A 7,702-nucleotide genomic window follows, 5' to 3' on the forward strand; every position below is an offset into this window, starting at 1 on the left:
GACAAGGTTGCTTTGTCCCCACTCACTGATGATTTATGGAGGTGGCTGTACTGAGTTGAGAGGTAGAGATGTTAGACTTTGTAAATGGATGTCTGAATGTGAATGAACTATGTAGTGTTGAGTCATCTGCATATGAGTGGATGGGATTGTGGGTGATAGATAAGAGATCATAAATGTGAACCAGGAAAAGGGTTGGCGCCATAACTGATCCCTGCGGCACGCCGGCGTTAATTGAGTGGAAATTGTAATATACATCATCTACTTTTACACTTATTTTCCTGTCACTGAGATATGAGGAAATCAAAGGAACAGAAGATGTGTGTTGTAGACAGGAGGGGAATGAACTTATGTGTAGCTGGTAAATGTAAGTTATTCGGACAGAAACAGGGTCAGCTGAGGATTCTCGTGCAAGTACTTGTCTCTTTTCTTTTCAGATGTCTTAAGAGATACTCTTCACAGTATCTGAGGGTAATCTGTTTCAGATTATTATGACTCTGTTGAAGAAGATTTGTTTTGCCTCGTGGGATTGAAAATGCATTCCCATAAAATTGCAGCCATTAAGCCTGGTTTGACTCGACCGGTCTACTTCAAAATATTTATTCATGTCTAAGTTGTCATATCCCTTCACGATTTTGAAACCTTCAATAAAGGCACCTCTTAACCTGCATTTCGTTATGCTAAATAATTTAAATTCTTCAAGGCATTCCTCATATGTTTGTTTCTTAGTCATAGTAACATATTTGTTATTCTTCACTGTAATTTCTCGTTTTTCTATGTCCTTTCTGTTGTACAGAGACCAGAACTGCACACAATACTCGAGATGGGGGTGCATTAGTGAGTAGTACAGTCGGCCTAAGAAGTGACGGCGGAGTACCCAGAAGTTTTCGGTCAGCGATGGTGCACATACTCTTGCTTATATCTTTACGAGGTGAAACCTAATACGTAAAACTGTTACAAAAAACAATAAATCAATGCTAAAGTACCTGTATATTTCAAAACTGTGGGAAGCAGTTCGTTAGTTACGATAATAGGAAATCCTAAACGGAACTAATTGAAATTTCACAACTATCGCTCAGGGAGAGTCAGGAATAATTTGTGTTTTTTTTTTTTGTTTTTTTTTTTTATGTGACCGACTCTGGGCATAGGCTTCACAGCCTGCTTGCAAGGCCCAGTAGTCCTCCTACGTACCGCACACCTCTACATGTCACCTAGTATGGTAACACGCAATAATTTCATAGTAGCGTAAGAATGAACAAAAGGGTGCTTCAAAAAACAATTAAAATTAATAATTATTGTTTATAAAATAATTTCCCTTACAATACTAGGGAATAATTTAAAGTCATTTATTTCCGTTTCCAATGTCTCCGTGGACGACGACAGAAAGCGGGAAGGCGGCGCAAGCCAGTAAGCTATTTTAAATTTTTTGAATAACACGCACGAAAGGAGATAACATTTACTCAAAGATATGAAGTTATTACACTGCCTTTGGCCAGTTTTCCATCAAAAAAAAATTCTGGATTATTTAATATATGCCAGAGGGCTATCGGTGATAGAAGTATAAAAAAAGAACCTCGAAAGTTGCATAGAGTCGGAGCTCCTTGGAGAATGCCAAATTCTGTCATAGTCTGATATCCTCAGTGCATAATCGATTAGCAAGAGTAATAAAATGCAGAGGTTCATAAACAAATCATTGAGTTCAAAACTTCCAAATCTGCATTTTCTGTTCAGCAGGACATTACAGTTTATTTAAAAAGACAGATATTAAGGTTAAAAGATGGAGTTGAGTGCGTGCTTTTGCAATGCAAAAGTTTATGAACTCATGTTTTGGTCTTGTTTATTGCCTAGTGTAAGAGAAAAAGGCAGAATCTGTCATACCTCCTCACAAGTAAAAATAATTTTGCATCAGTTGGGAATAAAGTTGCTAATTATAATTATTATTGGCGAAAGACGGAAAAAAAGGCAGTACGGTCTTCTTGCTACCGCAGGTAGGGCGTCATTACGAATAATAATTTCATTGTTATGGCATCCTTATTGTTGCTGTTTCATCACCATAGCATTTGAAAATAAGGCAGTGTATTGCAGTCACAAGAATTTTCCTTAACTGGTCTTCAAAACTAGAGCATCTGTATTTGAAAACATGGGAAACAAATAAATCAGGAACACGGAGTTACAGGCCTAATGCCCACCGCGCGCGGAGTAATACATTTCACATCATTCAAATCGGGAAAGGCAACTATATAAGTGTTAACTTCTAATATATCACTGCCTCCTGTTATTCATTTTACATCATTCTTGGCGTGATATAATATCCATTTTATTTGATATGAAGTGATGAAGGCATTGAATATTTACCTTATATTCACTGTTTCATTGAACGTATGGCACTGCAGAGTGACCGAAGCAATCTGAAACTCTGCCATCACTTCTTGGGGCGACTGTACAAGGCAAGTATGCCTTTCCCGATTGAAACTCAAAAGTTCTACCAATAAAACCCAACTTGTTTGAATTTTAACCGCCTCAGTGCACTGCCTATTCGGTTTTAGGTCATTTGATATTTTCACACCAAAATCCTTTGCATTTTCTGTACTTGATAACTGGATATCATTCATTTTGTATTTCGTATGGACATTGTTAATTCTAATATGAAGTACTTCTATGTTGAATTTCATTTGCCATTTTTCTGCCCAGCTTGCCAAAGTTTCATTCATTCATTGCCAGACGCCATGTATCCCAGACAGGGTGGCCAAGGGCTTAGAGTTAATTGTTTTACAGGGAGGGGCACTAATCCTCCACCAACCCCACATGACACGTAGGGATGCCAACAGCATCTGGTGTTCCCAGGCGGTCACCCATCCAAGTACTAACCAGACCCAACGTTGCTTAACTTCGCTGATCGGACGGGAAGCGGTGTACTCAACATTTTGTAACTGCTGCCACTGGAACGTTGAAGTTGCTTTATTGGTTATTTTAGTATCACCTGAAAATTTGGACATTTTACAATTTAAACCCTCGTCTATGTCGTTTATATAGACAACAAAAAGTAATGGTCGGAGTACTGAGCCTTGGGAACACCACTAATCTGCCATTTTGATTCCTTTCCGTTTATCACAACTCATTGTTTTCGGTCTGAAAGCCAGTCTCATAACCATTTTTGCATATTTTCTATTATTCCATTGGCTTCTATTTTACTTACGAGACGTTTGTAAGGAACAGTGTGAAATGCTTTCTGATAGTTGAGGTAAATTATATCTACCACTCTTGGGTCATCATATGATTAGTAAACATCATGGAAAAAGTCCAGTAAGTCAGTTAAGCATGAATGTCGATGTCTGAATCCATGCTGTGAGGCTTTAATTATCTTATTTTCTTCTAGATAATTAACTATTTTATCTCTTATGAAATTATCAATTAACTCTTTTATCTGTTATGATATTATCCATTACTTAACACACTATTGATGTTAAGCTGATTGGTCTGCAATTTCCTGGAAGCGACATATTTCTTTCGAAAGTTGGTGTTACATTTGTTAGTTTCCATTCACATGGGACTTTCTCAGTATTTAGTGATTTATTATATAAGACAGAGAGAGGCAACAGTAACTAATTTTTGCTTCTTTGAGAAATCTCGGTGATATTTTATCAGGGCCAGGGGCTTTGTATAAGTTTGTACTACCATATTTATGGCTGAAAGGATATCGCTATTGTGGATAGTATAGTTGCTGAGAACTTTGCTATTTCCTTGGATTATGGGTGACACTAGGCTTCTGATAGTGTTTTCTACTGTCATACAAAGTAATCGTTATGAATGTTCACCATTCCAACCTCATTTTCTGCATGTTTGTCGTTGTTCATTTCTAGAGGGCCAATTAATGTAGTCATAACCTTTTTCCCTCTAATGTAACTGTAAAATACTTTAGGATTTGATTGGCATGTATTATCAGCGTGGATCTCCAGTGCTGTCTTGCTTTGTTTGGTAAGTCTTTTCGATATGCGGCATAGATTATCGTACTCTAATTTATCATCATTATTTTGTGTAACTTTATGTTTATGTTAAGCATGTTTTTTGGCTATTAAGCTACTTGTAATTTCGCTGGACCACCATTTGGTTTACTATTACCAGCAGGACGTCTGTTATGTAGTGGTACACATGACTTTACTTCTTCATTAAAGTTCTGGAGAAAATTTCCTATGTTTGGTTTACGTCATCGGTTTCAGCCATTTGTTTCCAATTCATAGTTGTAAGCAGTGCTCTGAGTCTGTTGAAATCCGCTCTACGATAGTCTGAAACTTTTTCGTTGCTCTCTGTTTCTTTCGCTTTTTCATTAGTAATACTGAACTGTATACACTAATTCAGTGATCGCTGGAGCTAAAATCAGGTCCGATTTTGATGTTAACTAGGTTATCATTTGTAGTTAAGATGATGTCTAAGATATTGTTTCCCCTCGTTGGGTATTCTCCTTGTTGGTAAAGGGTGCTTTCTTGAAGATTCATGTAAAACTCTTCTCCTGAGTGTGCAGTTATCAGTTCATCCCACTTTGTTACTGGTAGATCAGTCACCAAAAATTACTATATCCTCACGACAAGAGGTTTCATAAAGTTTTTCATCTGAGTCAGTTGACTGTGCTGGAGAACGACAGACAAGACATCCTGTATATATATTTACTGTATTTTACGCAATTTAATACTCATTTGAACCTAACTAGCATCTGTGTTGGTAATACTGGGTTTGGATAGCACAAGGGGGTGGAGACTAGTTTTCACGTATAGTAAAACACTGCCCACAGCTCGGTGTGGTCACTGACAGCTGAAAATATTGTACTCTGGTAATGAGTATTCCGCTAAAAACTCATGGTCAGATGCGTTAATCCAGGACTCTGTGATTCCGACGATGTCATAATTTTCTCAGTAAATAAAAGATTCTATGTACATCAAATGCTTCTATTAGCCTTAAAAAGTCACAAAAGACTAATGCAGTAGCTGTTAACTTTCACACGATCGAGAAACCCTGTGAAAAAAGAAACTGGGAGAAAGGAGGAAAAAGATAGAATGGGGAGAAAATGAACACAGAAGGAGGCAAAAGATAGAGAAGGAACTTTAGCCTACAATAAAAATGTGTCGGGAAAGGAATAAAAAGGAAAAAGAACAGTAGGAGTGAATGAAAGAAACAATACGAGAGGAAGGGAAAAGAGGAAAAGAAAAAGGGTAAGAAAGAGAAATATTGAAGCGGGATAAAGATTGGAGGAAGAGAGAAACCAGCATGGTTGACTGGGAGAAAAAGAGGAGAGAAGGGAAGAAAGAAGGAAAAGAAAAGTAAGAAGGGAGGAGAATTAAGATGAAAGGGATGAATAAGAAGAGGATGATCAAATTAGGGAAATAACAGAGAGGAAGATCGTGGAGAGAGAAATTAAAAGACAGGGATAGAAGAAGAATGAGAGAGATGGGCAGAGAAAGCTGAGAAACACGATACAGCAGCAAAGTCAAGCGAAAGGAGAAAAAGATATATGCAAAGAATGGAAAAAGGGAAAAGAAGGAAGAGATGGAAAAGGGAGCCAATTTATTAACTGGGAGAAAGAAAAAAAAGGAAGATTAAAGAGAAGGAGATGAAGGGAGAAAGGAATGTGAAGTACGATGACGAGAAAGAGAGAGAACAGAAGGGAACGGAAGAAGGAGGGAGAAAGAGAAGATGGAAGTAAGAATGAAGAGGGGAAGAATGCAGAGAGAAAAAAATACAGGAAGGAGAGGGAGGATGAGAAGGGAGGAAACAGGAAGAGACAGAGGGAGAACTTGAAATAGTGAAAGAAAAATGATTGGAAGAAGATGGGAAAAACGGTATGAGGAGGGAAATGAAAGTAGCAAATGGCAAGGAAGATTAGAGAAGAGGGCAGAACATTTGGTAAAAGGGAAGGGGGGGGGGATTTGGAAGGGGAGAAAAAGACTTAGGAGGGAAAATAAATGAGCAAGATTAAGGTGAGGAGAGACAAAGGAAGATAGGACAAATGGATATGAGAGACCAGAAGCAAAAGAAAAAAGTCAAAGATGAAATGAAGTGAGAAAGAGACAAAGAAAAGGATTGGAAGAAGAATAAACGAGAGAAGAGGAAGATTACAGGAGAAAAGAGGGTGGGAAGAAAGAAGTAAGGAAACGGAGAAGAGTGGGAGGGAAAATTAGATGTTGGAACTGATAGACAAGGAGAAACATAATTCAGTGTATATATAGAGTAAGAATATAAACTCGGGTAGAGGAAGATTAGAAAGAAATGAGAAGGTGACGAAGTTAAACCTTTCCTGTGCTACATCACATGCTCCTTTTAACCTTACACAGTCACAGAAGGCTAATGCCGTGGATATTGACCTTCACACGACTGGGGAAACCTTGTCTTCTATGCTGAGTGACGCTTAATGATTTTGTTTAGCAGAAAGCGAATCAAGGGAGTATGAGTGTTAAAACTGTTGAAATGGGGAGGAACAGGGGGAGAGAGATAAAAGGATGAAACAAAAGATACATGTGGGGGAGCAATGCAAAGTCTCTCTCTCTCTCTCTCTCTCTCTCTCTCTCTCTCTCTCTCTCCACCCAGCCTTGTTTAATCAGGAATATTTACACTGGCATTAATTTCTGAATGCCCTGTTTAGTTCGATTTTTTATTATATTTTCCAAGAAATATTGACTGTATTAGTAGGTGCTGTGTGTGTGTGTGTGTGTGTGTGTGTGTGTGTGTGTGTGTGTGTGTGTGTGTGTGTGTGTGTGTGTGTGTGTGTGTGTGTGTGTGTGTGTGTGATGGATATATAGATTAATTGATAGATAGACAGGTAGATAGATATATTTTTTGATTGATGGAATGAGGTAGATAAGCTGAGGTAGGTAAGCAGAAAGAGAGAGAGAGAGAGAGAGAGAGAGAGAGAGAGAGAGAGAGAGAGAGAGAGAGAGAGAGAGAGAGAGAGAATCATTCTTTTTTTTTTCTGATTCATTCAGTTACTCGTTGCTTTACTTCCTACCATTCCCATGCTTCCCCTTCCTATCGTCTTACCTCTCCTCTCTCTTCCGTTCTTTCCTCCTTCTCTCTCTCTCCTCTCCCACTTCGCTGTTCTGTCTTATTCTACTAGATCACTTGAACTTGATAAGGTTCATGTAGCATGTAGGGCAATGTAAGAGTCTGTATGTATGAACAGATTAAGCTTCATATGTTAGGTTCCATGCTAAATGAGATATCATTCAAAGGGTATAGTTGAGTGCATATTATGCACATAGACACAGAGGTCTTGTATACTTACTAAAGTGGCCGCAGTAAATGTTTGTTTTAATGTATACAACAAGGCCTTTCTTCCTTACTCCGTCTTCCTCGCAGGCGAAATTCTGTCTACCCATCTATCTATCTATCTATCTATGTATCTATCTATGTCTCTTTATTTAGTTTTCATTCTATCTGTCTATCTATCTGTTGCACGACGCCTTAATCCCTTAAGGGGTGGCCACAAACAAATCGCCTACACATTGCCCGGTATACCTCTTTGTCTCGTATATCTCTCCACTCAGTCCGTCCATCTCATCGTTGGTCTCTCCCTCCTTCTCCCCGTCCACCTCACTCACATCCACTCTTCTAGTCAGTCTCCCATTCTCCATCCTCCCTATATGGTCAAACTATCCCAAAGTATTTCTCTTAACACTTTCATTCACATTCACATCAACAACGACAAAGCCCTGTATTT

The 7,702-nt window shown here is 38.5% G+C and overlaps 1 pseudogene; it reads right to left on the reverse strand.

Annotated features, from left to right (window-relative positions):
- Nucleotides 1–2,816: 2,816 nt before the first annotated feature.
- LOC145397059 (5S ribosomal RNA) lies at nt 2,817–2,935 on the reverse strand (annotated as a pseudogene).
- Between the last annotated feature and the right edge of the window lie 4,767 nt (nt 2,936–7,702).

The sequence above is a fragment of the Coenobita brevimanus genome, chromosome 4, assembly GCF_032717465.1.
Source record: "Coenobita brevimanus isolate Jiangsu-jjx chromosome 4, ASM3271746v2, whole genome shotgun sequence".
NCBI classification, from domain to species: domain Eukaryota; kingdom Metazoa; phylum Arthropoda; class Malacostraca; order Decapoda; family Coenobitidae; genus Coenobita; species Coenobita brevimanus.